Source organism: Opisthocomus hoazin, chromosome 1 (assembly GCF_030867145.1).
Source record: "Opisthocomus hoazin isolate bOpiHoa1 chromosome 1, bOpiHoa1.hap1, whole genome shotgun sequence".
Lineage (NCBI taxonomy): Eukaryota > Metazoa > Chordata > Aves > Opisthocomiformes > Opisthocomidae > Opisthocomus > Opisthocomus hoazin.
The window spans coordinates 86,911,963-86,932,958 of NC_134414.1; the positions used below are offsets into that span (position 1 = coordinate 86,911,963).

A 20,996-nucleotide genomic window follows, 5' to 3' on the forward strand; every position below is an offset into this window, starting at 1 on the left:
GCGAGCGTGGGTGCCCAGCGGCTGCGGGGGGAGCGGGGCGGCTCGGCGGGCCCCTCCGCGGCAGCCGTGGCACCGGTGTCTCGTAGGAACGGCACAAAACTCTGTTTGCGGGGAGAAGCTGACGCTCCGTGGTTCCGGTTGCTCCTCAGCCGAGCTTCAGATCCACATTTAGCGATTTGAAACCCCGCGTAGAGCGGGCGGCTGTACCGCTCCGTGCGGGAGTGCCACCCGTAGCGTGGTAGGGTATCTGCCTCCTCTTCCTGAGGTGCCGCCTGAACTCTGCGCCTAAACCTTGCCAACGCGGAAAGCTGGTTGCTACACGCAGGAAGAAGGCAGCACTGATTCGAAATGGAGACTTTTTCTCCTAGTTGGAATGAGTGTAAAGTACTGGCACTGCTGGTGCATACCAGGAGTGCGCCATGTTACGCTTTATGCCCCGGCACCGCTACCACTGTGAAGTCTCTATGCCGTAATTTCTCTGTAGTTGCAGGCTTAAGAAGCCCACAAGAGGTTGCATACTTGAAATTCGTGATACATTTTCTTCCCAGCATGTGCCCAGCCCCTTGGGACAAAAAAAATTTTTTGCTAGGGACCAGCTTTCTGCTTGTGAAAATACGACGAAACCACTGAACTCTGACCATGAAAGCGGCGTGCATTCCACATTCGCCTGTAGCAACAGGATATCCTGATAGTCAGCATAAAGGGGATAAAAACACCAGCAAGTAAACCTCAGGATAACTCAAAACATTCCACTTAAACTATGTGGAATCAGTCCATCTTGCTCATTTTCATATTCCCTCTGTCTTTCCTGGTCTAACACATACTTTTTGGTTGCCTTCAGAAGAGGTACCCCGCAAACCCAAACACTGAATTTTTCTATCAGACAAACAACGCAGTTTTGAATGTCATGTCCAGACAGGTAAGAACGGAGTTCAATACCAGGGCAACTTATATATAATGACTCTGTGGAAACAATATTATTCTATTAATTACTACATTCTCTGAGATTCACGCAAAAAACAAGTCTCCTCATAATGAAACAGACTTTTATCCCTGACTGCACTCGCTGACTTCTGTTACTCGTTTCTTCCTAGATGCGTGAATAATAACTATTAGGGAATTTTTGGCATAAATCCCACTATTTCCCCCTTTGTGAATAATCAGTTTCATAACATTTGTGGGTGTGAGCAGGCTGAGTCCTTACCTTTGTGCTCAGAAAACATGCAGACCTAGAATTAATATCCAAGCTTGAACTCCTCTTGGAGAGAAATTTTACTCATCGTTCAAGAACTGAACAAAAGCAGTACATCCTAACCTTCAGACTGAGCCTCCTCTCTGAGCTCGTCTGTTCATAGTATTTCCTTCCAGGAATTCCTCTATCTTAACTGAGGGAATTCTTACTCTTACTCACGCTTCCCTTATTTTAGGGGTAGTTAATGAAACTGCATTTGCCATAATAATTCAGCAGCATCTTTGTGCAAGATCTCGACACTCGTGAAGAGGGAGGGACAAGAAGAGCATCCTGTCACCCCTGTCCGTGTCCAGGAGCAGTGGTGCTGACAAACGACTAGCTGACATCTGATTGTTCTTCTTTTCACTCTCATAAAAAAGACCCCTCAAAGGAGAACAAATTTTGTTCAGCTGAGGTTTTACTATTTCTCTGTATTTCATCAGCCCTGGTATCAATACGATATTGTGGTGATTTAACCTAGGAGTGTGGGAAGTACTGAGAGATGTGCTTATTTTTCTAACAAAAGTTCAGGCCTACTATTATTAGCAATCTATGGTATGTCATCGGTGTCAAAGGCCAAATAGTTTCTTGAAATGTTTAGGAATCAAGTCTATTCTGACTCTGAGGAGTCTCTGTTCTCATCTGCCATTCCCATGCACATGCGGGAGCGTGGTGCAGAAAGGCCCCACCCTGCCAGTGGGCTCCCGAACACTCCCAGCGCGTCCGTTTTGATGGTGTGCTCGGGTTCTCAGCAGAACAAACGCATATTTCAGAAGGCAGACCAGCCTCACCAGTGGGCAGTACTCAAGGCTGCCTCTTTGTCTGTACAAATGCTGGATCCGGGAGCTTGAACCCAGCCGATTTTAGAGGCCAGTTTCCACCGTGTATGGCTCCTTGCAAACATAAGCGTATCTGCCATCTTAGTACCCCGGTAATACCCAGCCAACTGGCGTAGCTTGTCACCAGGAACACACAAAGACGACACCCAGAGGGTATCGAAATGAAATCCTTGAAGGAATTGTATGAGCAGGTTATGGGTAGATCAAGAAGAGGCTCTTAATAGCTCTACGCTTCTTCACAGACACTTGGATTGAGCTTTCCCATTTATATTTTATGAACAGAGAGGGTGACCAAACCAAAAAGCCACACCAACAGAGGTAGCTGTTCTTTCATTTAATACTGGCAATAGATTTTTCAGCCAAAAATTGTCTTATCTTTTTTATCAGGGTCATTAATAGAAAATACTACTGACAGATGCAAGACACTTCACAGAAATCAAGAAGCAGACAGTGAAAAATCAAGCCCAAACTTTTTCCTTCCCAAGGAAAGGGTTAGGTAATAAAATTATTTCATTAGAAGCGGTGGCCATCTGTTATACTTTGTAGAAAGACTGGAAAACAGTGTTAAACACATCCATTACATGCAATAGAGAAGAGGAAAAGATGTTTATTTAGCAAATGTTAACATTTCTGAAAGATGTTTGATTAGAGTCTGGAATTTATCAGCGTTTGCTAGAGCTCAGCCTAGAGGACAGGCATCATTAACGCACATTGTTAATAGGCATTAGCAAATGCTCCCATCTCTGTGTGAAAAAACATCAATTTGGCTCTTCCGACCACAATACTAGGTGCAGCATCCTCCACAAAACAGGATAAATGCTCTTTTATATCCCTTTTCAATAAACATTTTATAGCATCTCCCCGATGTATTAGTAATGGCTTTTTTTCCTGTGTGGTATGAAGATAAAGATCAAAAAGAAGGTCTTTAGAAACAGAAAGACAGGAGACCTTTCCAGCAGAAACATGAGGCTTTAAACTTTCACAGGAAAATTTTATACAAGAAGAAAGACTCACGTGATTATGCAGCAGAAGAAAACTGAAATCGTTTGGTGATAAAAAAGACAATGTTAAGAAGCATGTAGCACGTGTAAAACTCAAAGTAAGCCACTGTTTCTGTTTAGATTGGGTGCCTGCTTCCCAACAAACATGTAAATACTTAAAAAAAAAAAGGATAGTGGAGCCTGCCTGATGCTGCTGTGGCTGCTAGATGTCATCATGGATACTCTAATGGGAGAAAAGAGAACGATGCTAAATCATAAACTGAGATTGCTTGAGAACTTTGATTTGAAGCCAGCCCAACAATAGAAGAAGGAAATACACTTCTTTTTTCAGCCCCTCAATAAGAACAGCTACCCACCAGTACTGTTTTCTTGCACTGCCCTTCAGTGTAGCCTGAATTATTTACTTTTTGTTATGGTGCTCTTTTGCTACAGCATAACTTAATGAAAGCAATCGCTTTTGTATTAGAAAAAGGAGGGGGAGAGGGGAAGAGTAAACACAGCCTTGTTAAATGTGTGTGTAGAGAAAGAGAGAGATATACAAAGCTCCATTCAAATCAAAGAGTAGATGTCCACTGACTGATCAACTGTCCATGTGTAATGCAGTATTTCCCCCAAATCAGAAACTCCCGTATTGGGAGAAGCATGGCAGAGGGATAGCAAGGGTATATGTAACGGGGAAAACTTTCCCACGTGTGCCTCATCCTATACTCTCACAAGCAAAAAAAATTGTCTCCAAATAAAATCTTGGTTTGCACATGGTTGGTGAAAGGGCTGAAGGCAAGCTCTTCCCCTTGACTTTATTTGAAGTTATGGAGATTTAATAATTTTCAGGATAAACCACAAGGTTGTCCTGGTAGCAGTCTACCTGTTCATGGGCTTGTTTAGGAAAGCCTGGAACGGCCGGCGGTACCCCTGGCATGGCACCACGCTGTGCCTCAGGGCTGCCAGTTAGTCCTGCACAGGTCCTGACCGAGAGCTCCTCACTGAGGAAAGATACTCGCGAGGCCAGGAACTGCAAAACCCTGCACACGTGGTTGAGAAGACCGTGTAAGTTTTATGACCGCTCTCCTCGGTACGTATTACTGCTTTCTGCCGGCTTCTGAATTTCCCAGAAGTGACTGCACGTTTGTGATTTACACATATGTGTTTTGAAACAGCTTAAAGTGGCCATGAGATTTTGTTTCCTCTCAGACTTTTAGTGGTAATTAAACTAAACAGGCTTTAATATTTGAATCCGTTTCAAGGGAATGAGGATACACTGGAGGCTGTGGGAAGGGATGTGTGCTCTCTGAATGAAAAGAGCACATGGAAATGCTTTTATCCCATTAGCACAGGCACAGAGGCTGCTGTAACGCAGCTGCAGCTGTTGGAGAACAGTGCGCAAGCTGAGATGAGCTCATGGCTGGGTCTGAATGGGACAAGGATCCTGCTCTCTTTTTAAGGAAAGACTGTCAAGCGAGAACGAGCTGTTCTCTGTATAGTCCCTCCACCTCTGTTCTTCTCAAACTTGCTAGGGGTTTAACGTCAAGCAGCCGCTTATAACCACTTTTGGTCCCATCTGTGCCCATGAGTCATTAACTTTTGCGCAGTATGCCACATCTCATTACCACTTTGCATGCCACAACCATCCAATTTAACTCCATGTAGCACTTGAGTGAGCAGCTAGAAAAATGTAGGAGTCCAAAGCACAAGTGACAATCATTGACGTATACAGCATGGAAGCGGTACCAGCTCCTGTCACAGGGACTATATGCTTGTTCATCTGTCTCAGGGAACATTCAAAGACTGAAAGGGTCCTTTTAGTCCGTTTCAATACCATAACTGAGATGTTAGTCTGTGGGATAACGAGGAGTTGCCATTTCTTACAGTGCTGTCACAGGGCTCAGGCTATTTGATCTTTTCTGTGAAGCCTCAGCTCCAGATACCAAGTCATTATGTGAGAACTGAAGATTTATTTTCTTTTTTAAAAGGGATTTAGCCTTTAGACTGTTGCAGAGAGAGAGCTGACAGTCTGACCTGAATATAACCCCACAATCTGAAAGCCAGAGGCTAGAGAAAAGGAATGCGGAATTGTCTTTAACATGTTGTGATTTTTAAGCTATAATATTATGATTGTGAAAGAGGTGGAGCCTGGAAGGAGGTTAATGCTTTTTGAAAGCTAGCCATCCTCTGCAGGTAAGAAGAGACCCCCTCCTCGGGCTCCTGCCAGCCTAGGCAGGGAGCTCTTGGAGGGCAAAACACATCCTGCTGCAGCTAGAGAGGCTGCTGCAAGCGCCCTTCCTCTGTGGAGCAGATGCGGAGGAGGTTGCATAAAACACACTGACGCGTACGTCATATACCTGTTGCTTCAAACAGCTCCTGGCTTCATTTATTCCTCAGCTTTAGCTCAGGTTTTGTGATCTCTTTTAAGTGGAAGGGACTACAGAATTCTTTGTTTCTGAAGACAACCCATGAACTATCCCGTTTCCCACACCTGTTTGCTGTTTGGAAGGGCAGGTATCAATAAGGCACTAACAACACAGCACACCTATACATTACATACCTAACTGTACGGTCAACATCACCAGCATTTTAATTAAGACATTCATTACCTGTCCTCCTGTCTTCCCCTGCAGCCAAACACTGGCAGATGCTTCTGTATAACTGTACGTGTGAGTACAGCTGTGAGGTTTCGATTTTTCCCTTTTTCACCAGCATTGCACAGACAACATGAGCTGCGCCAGCCAGCTCTGGGCGCAGGTAAGGGCAGCAGCCTTGCTGCCTGCTTTGCCAGAGGCGGTGGGTGCCGGTGGGTGCCATGCAGGAGCAGAGAGGGGTGACTGTGCCCAGGGGAGGGTGCTCCTCACCAGCCCTTCTCATCCCTTCCTTCCCTCAGCAGCTGGAGCAGCCACAAGTCCCTTTTCCCAGGGGTCTTGCCTTGGCTCTCCATTCCAGCTTTTCCCGTTCTCCCGACGCTTCCCCGTGGAGGAGCCCCCTGACCCCGCTCCGTTTTGTCCTTCATGAGGTGACTTTTACCTGTGACTCTGCTGGAATGGTCTGAAAAGGAAGGCAAACATTCCCTTAACTCTAGCTAAAACACTATAGTTTAGAAGCTTTTGGGCTTCTTGTCATACTTCTTCATATTATTTCTTCTTCAGCTTCCACTGCAATATCAAAATGCAAAGCTACCTATTAGGGAGCCCAGAATCAGTTAGAGGGGCAAAATGGGCCCCAGTCACTACACGGTTACAAACCCTGGGTCCTGCACCAGCAGTGTCGTTATCCCCAACCTCCACATAAGAAAGGGAACTACAGGAAGGATATCTTAACAGATACATATCTAGAAAACAAAGGGGGGCTGTTCAACTAAGCAATTACTGTAGAGCTGTTAAAAAAACCAGATATAAAAAGCGTAAGTGTAGCACGTGTGTGTGTGTATGGATGCTTATAGGTATATAATATCCTATTATTACGGTCATTACTTAAGGGCACCTCCCATAATCCTGCTTAATGTAAGGCAGAGAATAATCAGTAAGAAAATCTGTGATTGCATCCAAATTGTTCCATCCAAGCTACAAAAGCAGCAAGTTCTTGGCACTGCCCAAGACCAAATCCTAACTCTTCAAACGCAATAGCAGGCAGGCAGATGTGTTGCTGCTCATTTTTATGGTGAAAATATTGAGTACATCATTTCAGAAACATTCTATTAAATGTTTTAACAAATTAAACAATTAAGGAAATATCATTAGGTAAATCCAACCCGTATGTCAGTAATATGAATTCAGACTGTTCCAAGCAGTGAGACCTATGCAGTCACTGCAAGAGCCCTTACTCACAAAGGGATTTTGAGGGGAAATTACAGGCACATGTGAGGCTCGTGTTGCATCAGAAACAGATAATGAGAGCTGAAAATTCTAATAATTGCTAACTTGGTGATCCCAGGAACACCAGGCTAAATACATTGTATCCAGGACCAACCGATTCTTTTCCCTTTGAAACTTGACAGTATTTGGGCTCTGGTGGCTTATCAACTCTTGCGTCATCCCAGCTACCAAGGGCAAGTCCTGCCTCACCAACCTAGTGGCTTTCTATGATGGTGTAGCAACAAGGGTGGACAAGGGAAAACCTATGGATGTCATCTATCTGGATTTTTGTAAAGCCTTTGACACGGTCCCCCACAACATCCTTCTCTCTAAATTGGAGAGCCATGGATTTGATGGGTGGACCGTTCGGTGGATAAGGAATTGGTTGGATGGTCGCAGCCAAAGGGTAGTGGTCAACGACTCAATGTCCAGATGGAGACCAGTGACGAGTGGAGTCCCTCAGGGGTCCGTACTGGGACCGGTGCTGTTCAATATATTCATCAATGACATGGACAGCAACATCGAGTGTACCCTCAGCAAGTTTGCAGATGACACCAAGCTGAGCGGTATGGTCGAGACACCAGAAGGACAGGATGCCGTCCAGAGGGACCTGGACAAGCTGGAGAGGTGGGCCTGTGTGAACCTCGTGAGGTTCAACACGGCCAAGTGCGAGGTCCTACACCTGGGTCGGGGTAATCCCTGGTATCAATACAGGCTGGGGGATGAAAGGATCGAGAGCAGCCCTGCTGAGAGGGACTTGGGGGTACTGATAGATGAAAGGCTGGACATGAGCTGGCAATGTGCACTGGCAGCCCAGAGGGCCAACCGTGTCCTGGGCTGCATCAAGAGAAGCGTGGCCAGCAGGTCGAGAGAGGTGATTCTGCCCCTCTACTCTGCTCTGGTGAGACCTCACCTAGAGTACTGCGTTCATCTCTGGAGCCCTCAGCACAAGAAGGACGTGGAACTGTTGGAGCGGGTCCAAAGGAGGGCTACAAAAATGATCCGAGGGCTGGAGCACCTCTCCTATGAGGACAGGCTGAGAGAGTTGGGCTTGTTCAGCCTGGAGAAGAGAAGGCTGCGCGGAGACCTGATTGCAGCCTTTCAGTACTTAAAGGGAGCCTATAGGAAAGATGGGGACAATCTTTTTAGTAGAGACAGAAGTGACAGGACGAGGGGTAATGGTTTTAAACTAAAACAGGGTAGGTTTAGGCTGGATATAAGGAAGAAATTCTTTCCAATGAGGGTGGTGAAACACTGGAACGGATTGCCCAGAGAGGTAGTGGAGGCCCCATCCCCTGGAAACATTCAAGACCAGGTTGGACAGGGCTCTGAGCAACCTGATCTAGTCAGTGGTGTCCCTGCTCGCTGCGGGGGGGTTGGACTAGATGACATCTAGGGGTCCCTTCCAACCCAAAACTTTCTATGATTCTATGATACCCCAAGTCTTGCAACGAGCTTTACAGAGATATCTGCTGGCTCAGCATTTTCCGAACGATTGGGGTCTGTATGGCAGGTCTGCATTGCACCGTGGAGCTTGATATATGTAGCTCGAAGCTACCGGAGACTTGAATTAGGATAGCACAGTAAAAATTTACCCAGATCGTGGCAAGAAGCTACCTGGGAGCAGTCTAATATCTGAGAAGCACTTTCTAGCCTGAACTTTGCTGAAGCTAAAGGAGACTATTCCTTCTGAATTTAAGCTCCCACGTGATTTGTCAGCTCAGGTGCTGTGCTGCACTGCATACTCCCAAGTCCAGAGGGAGCAGAGACAGAGCCAGCTCAGTTGTCTCTGGTCCAGCCTCGCGCGTTGCCCTCAAGGAGCTATGGGAAACCTCTGCCTACCTCACAGAGCTGCTTAGGAGTGTCTTCTCTCCAGATGCCTTCACATAACCCACTACGTAGCTGTGCATGTGATGTCAACACGACTAGGCTAAAGCATTTGACGCTGTGGGGCTGAGGCTGAGAAGGCATTTTGTTTTTCAAACCCAACACCCAGGTTCTGCTGGATGCTCAGAAGACAAGGCCAAGGGAAAAGAGAAGGTTGATAGTTTTAAGACAGTGAGTTAAAAACTCTGAAGTTAAAAATTCAGAGGCTTCTTTTGTGGGCATAACAGACAGAGGGAGGAAAAGGACGGAAAAAACAATAACATTAGTATTTCTCACCACTATTGCTTTTCTTAATAAATGAAACTCTGCTCTTTGAAGCACTGTGTGATCTTCTACTAAGCACTGAATGTCTTCTCAGCCTTCCTACGTGCTCCCTGTGCTCGTAGTATCTCATTTATTTGCTTGTAAGATGCTTTGAGACATAAAAAATAGGAAAGGGGCTATAGAAAACCCAGTTCTATTTTCTCATACCCTAGTTGATTTTCAGGGCCAAAATGTTGCCCTTGGATGCACACATGCAGCTTTGGCTGTAGCCATTGGGAGTTTTCTGCATATATCTGCAGGGATAACATGGGCCTTGATGCTTTCAGACTGCTCAAATGACTCGGGGTGAGGGGGGCGGGAAGAAAATGCTTTAGCCTTGGAGTAATATTTAAAAAATGCCCGCATCATACTATATCCATTTGAAACCCCTAAATGTTCATATCCGTAGCAGTTATGTAGCCAGAGAGGACCTGTAAAGGTCACCTGCCATGGAAAAGAAATTTCCCAGGACAAAAAGGTCTTAAAAAATTTTATTACAGAAATATACTTTTCAGGCCTTAAAACAGATTAAATATATGAGAATTCCTAGAAGTCTATATTGTTCCCCTTAGGGGTGCCAGACTTTATTTACAGAACCTATATATTGCTATAGCAAGGAGTTTTCATGGATGAAAAGTGCTCAGGGCATTATGATGGATAGGCGGATGGCAGTGAATGGAAAAACACCACATAGAAGCTCCACCTGGCTGAATGGCATTAAGATTTCCCCATGGGAGTCATATCAGGATGCAAGGTTTTTCTCTACTGTTTGCTCTAACAAAGACGTATGTACACACATAAATAAATGAAATCACCCACAGCACTCAATAATTTAGTTGCTTCATCCTGGCCATGAATGTGCTAGAATAATAAATCACCATATGGGTGATAGTACAGTTACTATTACTACTGGTGATTCTACGCTATTGTACCTTTGAAATAAGATAGCTTAATCGTTGGTTCCTTTGAAAGACCTAAAGTAATGGACACATATAGCCCTGCCTTAACTCCTAGTTTCTGATGTACATATTTCCTGGTATTAAATGGGCTTGAATGAAGCCCATTTTTAAGAACTGCAGTCTCGAGGGCAGAAGTAAATCTAGTAGAACAAGGACTTCTAATTCTAAAGATGCTAATGGCAAATACCCACATGTGTGTAAATAATGAATTGTTTTCTTGTTAACAAGACCAGGTTTTTCATTCTTCGGTTAGTGACCCCAAGGGTCAGTTTTTCTATGAGAAACAGAAACATCTAGGATTCTGTCTGTCTAGCACATAACAAATTTATAGGCTCTCGTGGTGTCAGGTGCAAAGATTCAAGATTCAATTTGTCACCCCAGGAAATTCCCACTTTAAAAGGCAGTGCAGGTATTCTGTAGAAATAAATGAAGGAAAACATTAATGATGTAAAACCAACAGTAGTATCCCCTGTGGAGGTCACATCTTTCAAATTCATAGAGACACATCAAGATATAGAATGTCTTTTGTACTGATCTGGAAAGACCATAAAGCCCTCTAATGATCTCTTACAGAAAAAAAATAGAGAAAATTAACACTACATTTTACACACTGAATACTATCAACTACAGCTGGTTGTTTTTTCTTGTCCTGCTTTTTCTCAACTGATTTTTTTTTTTACTTTTATATTTCTCAATTTGATCTAGCATTTCCTAAGCCTACAGCTCTATAGAAAGATGATAGCACAGAAATAGCATAACAGAAACAGTCAGACACCTAACTGAAACAAAATCAAAACATAGGCAATTTTCTCCCATTTGCAATTTTCCAGCTAGATCACCAGTCACATAAATATTTACTTTCTGTGTATGTTGAGCTTAATGGCTGCATTTGTTAATGACTACAATAGTGTTCAAATAGCCGTGTCTTCTTTTTAATAAATCCCCACCTGCTCCCCTAATATGTCTCCCTGGGACTGATTCCAGGAGCGCATCTTCTCACAGGGGAGAGAGGATCATCTGTGAAAGATGTCCAGTGCTCTCATCATGAACACGAGAGACTTCTTGGCTCAGAAATACCAGAATCATGATCAAAACAGTGAACGTCTGTCTTTATTTTCCTTTCTTTAAAATGGGAGCACTTTGGACGGATTTTCTATACTGAAAAACATTGTGTAAATGCAAGTTAATTATAGTCTTATTACTTGAATACTTCTGGGAGGGTGACTGATTATGGGGATACATCGACACAATTAATTCTGTGCATGATACAAGATATTTTTAGATTAGTAAGCACTTAAATGGAAAATCGTAGTACTGTGTAGAAAGCAGTTGTTCACTCTTAAGGCTTGCAAGCTAAGCAGCTTGAGAAAACTGTACTCATGTCACTTCACCATATTTTAGTATTTTGCTTTGCTTTTCTATTGCATTCACTTGAATTCAGTATTTAATCTACGAACTCAAGAAAGCCTCAGAAAAATAAAGTTCTATCACCATTAAAAATAGCCACTTCAGTTAGATCTTTCCAGAGAAAAACAGATTATACATTAGTAAACACTTTTCACTATTAACTGTTAATTCCAAACAGCGATTAAACCTTTCGGATGTTTCTCCTGTTTAAAAACTTTTGAACTCTATTTGTGTAGGGGGTGGTATTTTACATTCTCTAAATGTCAAGACAGTTCTTCAGACTTCAGCATTTCAATAAAACCAAATTTAAGTAGCTAAAGGAGAGATTTATCTCACTTATATTTTAAAAGTTGCAGTTAGGGGTTAAATCTAAGTATGGGAGCCTCTGCTCTAAAGGCGAAAGACACGAACTTCCAGCAGACATGGATGAAAAGACTTATCTGTTAGGATTAACTGTGAAACTATCTAGCATTTTGATTCATGGAGGTTAGCAGAGCTAAATACTGGTTTTTCATTAGTTATCCAGAATGGATATCAGAAGGAAAGATAATGAGGAATAATATTTTCAGTTACCACATGACATCTGTAGACTGCAGTGACGTCAGTGGCAGCTCTGTCAGTATGTGTTTAGGCTAAAAAAGGTTGTAGCCATCAATTTCTTTGTACTGAGGTTAAGAAATATTGGTAGCATCCACATTAATGCAATATGGCAACTGCAGATAGCTGCTGAATTTTTTTGAATATGTGGCTCCATGAAGATTAATATTGTTCATTTTTAGCCTAAGATATGTTAAGTACTATATGTCAAGGCAATTTCCAACACTCTGTATTTCAAGGCATGAAATTCTTATTTTATGATGGTAAACATGAGGGCCTAAATAACCTTAAAGGTTAGCTTTTCACAAAAGGACTCAATACAAATTCTTACCATTCATCTGAAACTTACAGTATATTCAGAAATGTAATAAAAATGTTTTTTATAATTATATACAGAGTACTTCTTTTGTTTAGTGATCTGAATTGAAGGGAGCAGGATAATTTCTACTACAAACAGAAACATGAAATGAACATTTAATACCAAAAAAATAATCCTCTATGTAAGAAGCCAGACTGTCTCTAAAGCCTACGAGTATGGATTGAACATAATGAAGCCTTTGAGAGGATGTAAGAAATAACAAGGCATTGGCAGGCAAATAGACCAAGGAAGCTTCCTGGGTCTTTTCCACTAACAAATTCTCTCAGTTTTGGCAAGAGATATCTGTAATTTGTAAGTGGTTTTGATCTCAGGGAATCTTTCCTTTATTCCTCGAATGAGGGAAGACTTCCTATTTGGGAGGCTGTGATACCAGTTCACTGGGTGGAAGGCCAGGGTAGCATCTGACACTCATGTAGTGACCAGTACTGATACGAAACACGGTCCATACCTCTCTTCAGAAACCAAGCAGAAAATCACAATGTTATGCCCGAAGATAACAGAAAATATAAGGTTGTAAATCGCTCGCTGTTCTGCTCAGCTGTCAATTCCAAAAAACACAACAGATGTTTTTCTGCTTGTCATCACCAGCAGCTCTTACACCAGCTATCATGACAGCAAGGGCAGAAATTGCACACAGTGTACATGTTATCTGCACTTTCATTCTGCATTCTTGTAATCGTGAGAACATATAATGCCAGAGAGGTAGTGTTTCTGGTTTCATCAAGAAAAGAACTTCTTCCCACTAAAATCAAACACTTCATAACAGTATTTTCCTTTTAAAAACAGAAATAAATATACACTGAACTTTTCCATCTACACATCACTGTGTTTATTTTGCAGCAGTGAAAAAAGTACAGCAAGGAATCAAATGGGGAAATATTCTGAACATCTCCTAGTCCTACTGGGAGTTAGTCCTCAGAAAGGCTAGCTTTTGAAAACAACATTTGATAGTATTCAAGGAATTTTAAAATGTATCTGTACATAGAAAGTTGATTTTTACTTGTAAAATAAATTAGCTTCAGACTAGCAAGCCTTTAAACAAAATATCAGGAGAGACATTGTTAGCAGAGATGAAGTCCTGCCCAGCAGGTTACTCAACTACAAAGGCATACTTAAATAGTGCTTATCCTGATTCCATGTGGGCTCCTGTGGAGAGATTCCTGGGGCTGTGGACATGTGGAACTAATCAATCAGATAAAACTATCCGCAGTTCTTAAAAACCATAATCTGTGCTCAACGTGATGTTGGCACAAATCTGTTATTTAATATCATACCTGATCCAGGTTACAAATTGGCTGGGCTCTGCCCTCTGATGAAGATGCTATGCTACCTCAGGTGTTCTACACAAGACTAAACAGCTTTTAACTAACTTCCCTCATTAGAGTAATTGTTAAGGTCTTAGCTTTAGCAGTGCTATGGAAAACAGCTATTGAGGCACCTGTACTTGCCTGGAAAAGTACAAGGGGTGGAAGACAGGCACCAATGCCTCATGATGTGCTTCTGGCTAATTAAGATATTGACTGAGCCTACGTTAATCATGATCCATCAGACTGTATTTGATTAACATGTAAATTGCTAAACTCTTTTCTGCAATTGCCCTACCATCTGAGCTCTAATTATGGGCCTCAAAACAGACAATAGCTGGACTTGTAATTTAGATTGTTTAGTTAGGGAAATTATTTTCTGGCACGCACAAAAGAATTGTGACAAGGAGTGCGTATGTATATTGTTTCAAAACACACATGAATACATTAGACAAACACTACAGATATACATAAATAATGCAGAAGCCTAAAGATATCTTGCTGAAAGGACTTCATGTAAGTGGTACGTAACAAACGGAAGGTGTTTCTTCCCTCGGATTGTTTTCTCAGAGGCAATAAAACTATGCAGTTGGTGCAGAGAGGTAGGTACATTTAGAAGTCGGTTCAAATCATAGAAGACAGCAGTTATGCCAAATTAGATGAATAGAACATAATAATGGATATCTTGAAAAGAATTGTTGTTACAATCTCTTTTAGTCTGAACGCATAGAAACAAAACTTAGAATAACCTTAGGAAAGTATGTCATATTCAGATGACCTAAGCTATAATGAGCATGCCTGATGTTTCCTATTGACTAGTCCTAGATATTACCAGCTCAGCATCTTACCAAGGTCACCTGAATCAGTCCAAGGAGAATTTGTCTCCCCTTGGCTAGGGATTTATCCAGAATTTGAATAATTCAGATAAGGTCTATCATTCTCTCTCTTGATTACAAAGCAGCTCAGTGTCCTAACTTCAGCATTCAAAGTAGATGCCTTCAGAAGATAGGATAAATGCACTTTTTCCCTTCCTTCCTGCTTTCCTTCTCACTCCTATTACCATAATGAAGAGGAACACTTCAATTTTGGTCCATAAATAACTCAGCTCTTTTTCTTCAACAGTAGTGACATAAAAAAAAGTGTAAAAAATCAGCAGTTATTCAAATTATGGGTAGCTGTCTGTAGACAAGTTAACTGTGCAAGGTGTCACTGTAGCCAGCGATGCTTTAGTCAACATGAGCAGTGGAACCTGAAGAGCTGTTGAGCTGGCCAGCTGGCCAGCTAAGATGGCCTCCCTGTTCAGGAGCCTATACATAGGTGCCTAGCATCATTTCAGATGCCCTGGCAGAGGCGCTTCTCGAGGAAGACAGTGTGTCCACATGTCTTGTGTCACCACAGTCCCATGTGGATGTTTAAGGTACCTTAGTGCATCCGTAATGGCATTAAATGCCTGTGTGTGGGGAAACTGAATTGAACCATAGGTATCAGCTGTCATTTGGGCTGAATCCCATGTAGACATTTGCACACAGATGCCCAAGTGTTAGAGTCTGTCTGGAACTGAATCCCATACAAGTTGTACCGTACATGCTCCCAGTTTTCATGATATCATTCTCTCAGCATCTACTGACATTTCAAAACCATCTTTCTAGGTTATTTTGTTAACTTAGACTGCAAAAAGGAGTGGAGTACAGAAATAGTCTTATAAAATGGAATAGCATCAGTGCAAATTCTAATATATGTTCTCGAAATTGCAAGAAGAAAAAGAGTCATTGACAGAACTTCCAAAGGACAAGTGGTATCTCTTGGTAGAACACTATGACAGTATCAACAGGGGGCAGTCATCTCTTCCACAACCAGGAAGGAAACAGGTCACAAAGAGCAATCAGCAATTGCCTAAATCTGACCCAGTTAAACTCAACAGAAAAAATCAGAAGTTAAAATTGTGATCCAAGTCCTAACATAAGCTCCATCCCCATCAATGCGCCTACTGGGACTACTTTAGGAGAGATGCAGAGGCAGTCAAAATTCGTTGTTCCTTTGTTTGCCACCTAAGAATGCTCTGAAAGCCCTTGGCATCCCAAAGTCTCAGCTTACACCACTTCTACAGCTGGTTGCACTGTTAAGAAGAACCAGTGCAGAAAAAAAACTTCACACATTTTTCTAATATAGATGAGTTTTGACTGACAGGTTGACCCTTAGCTTCCTTTATTTAGCACTGAAGTATGATACTCCAGTTCATGGAAGTAAAAATAATCCATCTCTTTTCTGTCTGCACGTAATCCAGAAAACTTCAAAAGCTCTTACACATCTACATAGATGTCAGTTAATAACGTACTGAGCTTGGACAGGTGTGATTGCAAGCTAATAGTTCTTTTCCCTTAGGAAATCACTGGTGGTCTTTCCCAAAGAGTCAGCCCAAAGACCGTTAACATTTCAGTCAAAGTTTTAATTGGATAAGACCACACGTCTCAAGAATTTCATTCTCCGTCAACTATGAGACCTTGACAGAGAGCATACTGCCCGGTGTGCTGCACCATGTGGGCTGAATTTTAACTTACGAGGGACCACAAGTCAGTCTCTTAAACCCTAGAAGTTTATCATGGAAATGGATACTACTTTTCTGAAAGACTGAGATTTCTAAGATGAAAGATACTTACTACATCCAATTAGAGGGGACAACATGCTTGTAAATGTTACAGCTTTTTGAAGATGAAGCGGTATGGACATGCATCATTGAAACACATTCTGGGAAGATAGTGGGATGCTTGTGAACTTTGCAAACCTTAGCCGTATGTTGTTACAATGTCCCACTGTTCCTGTGCTCAAATCGTCCTGCAGGTGATCTCCTACTTAGCAGTTCAATTTCTCTCTGTTTACATTGGAAGTAAACCAAGCAAATCCCGAGCTATGCAAAACTCTGCACTTCTAAGGTGCTGGAGGATGTTCATAATGGAAAGATGTGTCAGCAATCATGCAGATTTTCATCAAAAGGTTTTGAAAATTGCATAGATGTATTTAGAAATACCATTTAAATACATATGACAAAAATACTCAGCCTGTTCTATGTTCTGTTACTTTGTGAGTAAAAATTACTGAATTAGTATCTAACTACTTTCACAGCAGTTAAAAAAAATACATTAAAACGATTTTGAAGCAACATCCAAAATATCTTTTTTTGTGTCACGTGGGAACTGTATTCTCCAATTCCTATCCTGTTCCACCAGACTGGACCTCCTGCTGCTTACTGTTTGTAAAATTACAGCTTCCCATGAGAGCCCAGATATGTTTTCTTCCAGTTAAGTATAAGAACTCTTTTGGCATGACTTATGATGACATTCATTTCAGGTAGTTATTTCTAGGAAGATGGGTAGCCATGAGCTCTAAGCGTAGGCTTTGTGAATCCTCTGTGTAACAATGAACATATAAAGTGTTTAGTTAACATAGAAGATGCGTGATGGTACAAAACCAGCTTGAAAATAATCTGTGGTGTGCCAAGTGCATTTTAATAAATTGCCACTAATGTTTATACATGCATATAGAAGTATGTATGTATATAGTATAGAAAACACACTTCTGTTTTTGCTGTATGGCCTTTAGGTGACATCTGGACTAAGAAATGTGAGAAAGCTCTCAAGAAATTCACCAGATTGCAGCACAGCACCAGTATGGCAGCTCCAACATTACCATTCCTTTTACAGAATTTTGTATGTGTTTTGAGAAGCAATATTACAGTTTTCATCTGCCTAAGCCTTCCAGTTGTGACAAATAGCTGGTAGCTAATACTGCTGGAATATGCTTAGATTGCTCTAATTTTATGAGTAAATGGATGTTAAGTTTATTTATATGTGTTACCCTCCACCTTTGGAATTAATTTTGTTCTGCTTTAACTTCATAAAAGATATTCATAACCAAGATTTACTTCTTTATGCGTAAATGTGATATTGGTGGTGATATTTCATTTACAATTAGAGGCCCTTTTTCCAACAATAATGACCACATAAAAGTATATGTATTTCAGCTTTATAAAAAATTATAGGATAGCCACTTCTCTGTTTCAGACAGTTTGTTTTAGGGCTCTCTTCCACAACTTTAGTGTAGTTCCTTTACCATCCACATGTATAGATATGATATCACTTGGGAGTTCTTCTAAGTTAGAGGCTCATTTTTTCTTCAAAATCACATTTGGACATTTAGAAGTTATGAAAACTAGGAAAGAACTCACAGCAAATACATCTCTTTATATCTTTAAACTAAAGGCTGCTATTGAACAGTTTAGAAACACTGAAACAAAGTAATTTCTCCACTAGAGAACTAAGGAGCCTTCACTGGTGCACCAATAACTAGGGAACACATCCTGCCTTGTTTGCTTGCAGTGAAACCAAGGATGTGAAAGTCATAAACACTGCACACTGGAGATACTGTACCTTTGTCTACAGAAAACCAGCAGAAGCCTAACCTGAAATATCAGTTTGTTGTCATTTGCCAGAACTGACAGTTATTGCTAGGAGTAGGGGGGAGTATGTGATAAAGACCACACTAGATTAATTTTATTCTCAAAGGAAGGAGTAACTCATAGTTGTGATGGTGTTTCAAGGGTCAATGCCGTATCTAGTGGTGCAGCATGAAGAGATGAATTATGTTTTCTGTATTTCTAAAACTGTTAATAAGCTGAAGAGAGAACATTTTTATCATTCTCTTGAAACAGTGCTGATGAGAGTCTACCACATTCTTATATCAAATCAGTGAATCTGTCTATCCTTGGGCCCCTCCCACAAGTCTCAGTAGTGGTTGTTTTAATGGAGATTTTTGTTTTTAAGCCAAAAGAGAGCCATAGTAACTGTGCACTTCCTAAACCATTTCATTCATGAATGGGAAATGAGTCTCTAAATCTTTACTCACATGAGTAACCACATTGATATTCTTGGGCCTGCCATTATTAAGAGCTCAAACTGTGACTATAAATTTGCAGCATTTGGATGTGGTACTTCATTACTTCATAAGAGTGAAATCTGTAGCTGAAATCAATAGTTAAGCATGTGAGGAATATAAAAGATAGACATTCTTTCATGGAGGTCTGATTGCAATGCATCTGTCAATTTTGTTTCGGCATCAACAAATAAGCGTATCATTGTTAAGAGATGTACAGACTATAGGCAGTAATTACAAAGACACATTTTGGATAGACATTCTAGCCTCAATAGGGGAGTTGGGAATAGTCCACCAGAAAGAACGGGATAATAGTGAAAAAGGTCAACGCTTCCTGAAAAACTAACATACCAAGTAACAGACCAAGTTTTTGGTTCTCTGTCAATCAGTAGTGTAACTGTTGTCAATCATTCTTCCTTACCTTGTTTTTGATTTTTGAATGGCCACAAAAGAAACTTTTGTTGGTAATTATGGTCTTTACAATTCATCTGAGTCACAGGCAGGATTTTCATAGCCCGCCTGTGGAATAGACATGGTATGCCCCAAGCTGCGCTCACGTATGTCCAACCAATTCAGGCTAAATTTTCCCACGATAATATGAAAGGAAATAAAAGACTCTGACAAACACAAGTCACTATTCTAAAAATAACAAGAAGAGGGGAAAGGGACAGGATAGCCAGGATCTGGTTTTCTTTTCATTTTTTTTGTTTTTTCTTGCTATCAAAGAGGATAAATCTCATAACTCTCTCTTTGGAAGGGTGCAGTTAGACAGGATGTGCACCTGTGCATCTTGAATCTTCTGAAAGAGTATTTATATTCTCTGCCTAACCACATGCTTCCTATTACACTGATCAGGAGCATTCTGCTGAAAATTAGTGCCAAGAATTAATACTCCTTGATTTACTTTTTAATTCCAGAGTTCCCCTAGGATTTTTCCTTTCCCCAAATATTTCCACCTTCCACAGATACATTTTTGTTTTCTTTTCTTTGGCTATCAATTCAAGTGGCTTATCTTGTCCCTGTTGAAAACGCAAAGAAAAGATTTGTGAGAGAAGGTTGTCAAATAAAACCCAGTTTTGGAGTTGATCCAGCAGAGTGACAAATCCGATAACATCAAAGGCAGAACATCTGAAACCAGGATTTCGCAGAACAGCTTTTTCAACAAATTGCAGCCTCTATAAATTTACCCATTTCTAAACAACCAAGTCCGTTTATTTGCTTATTTTCCTAGCTTCACAGAAAGAAAAGCTGAAACAACTTTGGAAAAACAGCAGCAAAGTTGTTAAACGGAAACCAGCCCCTCTACTGTAAACAGTGCCTCTCCCCAAACTATGCAGCTGCACAAAGCAGAGACAATGCAGGGGACCCTCAGCATCATTAACCAACTTCCCTTCCTCACCAAACAGTCGCTGCGATAAAGCAATTACAATAGCATCGTGGAACAGTAGAACAAGGAAAAAAAAAAAATAACCTTACCAGCTTCTCCTACAGTATATAGCTGAAAGGAAAACAAAACCCCAGCTGCTGTATCGCATGCAATTGGTCTCCCAGAATGAATTGACTGAAAGAGCTATGAAAGGCTAAAGTCTTTCGGCCCCTCTGTTCAGCCTCTCTTCAGCTCCCTCTCTCCGAGCCTCCTCACAAAGCCATTCTCCTACTCCCTAATCCTCACGCCGGAAAAAGCAGCGCACACCAAATGACTTGAAAAAGCAGCATGCACCAAATGACTTCAGCAGAAGCGATTCTCCTGGGGGCTGGGGGAAGAGATGCTGCTGGCACTCAGCTCCCCCCCGGCTCCCTGCCGCATGGGCATCCTCGGGGAGGGTGTCCAAGTAACCTCTCCGAGCACTTGGGCAGCACACCCCAAACACAGGCAGCGCGTCGGGACAAGGCATGGAAAAGTGCACATCTCCATTCATCACCCTCTCAGCTGCTGATTTCTGAAATGAGCACACCCCTGGGTACTTGCAAGAGTTCCCCGCGTGCGTCTCAGTTCATCCGCGCTGAAGTAGTTAGCCTTTTTTTTGTTCATTTTAAATTAGCTGTGTGACTTCCTAAAGCTATTGTTCGGCCTAAGGTTTTCTCTCTTTAACAAAGAGCATGTAAATAAGCCTTAAATATTTCAAACAGCAAAGTAACAACAAAGATGTTCCCCCAGAAAATCGGTAATCAAAAACAAGAAAAAAGACCCCAACAGACATGAGCAATAACGCTAGGAATCACCAAATTCAAAGCAACATAAAAAAACATTGGTGCTTCCCTGAAATGCTTTTGAAAGCTAAAATCAGAACAAACAATTGCGTTTTTCACAATGAAAAAAG

General features: G+C 41.6%; 1 protein-coding gene across 1 annotated transcript in view; it reads right to left on the minus strand.

The window, feature by feature from the left end:
• Nucleotides 1-20,219, minus strand: part of MID1 (midline 1) — a 180,154-nt gene extending 159,935 nt beyond the window's left edge. The window contains exon 1 of the mRNA XM_075428370.1: nucleotides 20,152-20,219. The gene's annotated coding sequence lies outside the window, so the exon portion shown is untranslated. The remainder of the gene's footprint in view (nucleotides 1-20,151) is intronic.
• Between the last annotated feature and the right edge of the window lie 777 nt (nucleotides 20,220-20,996).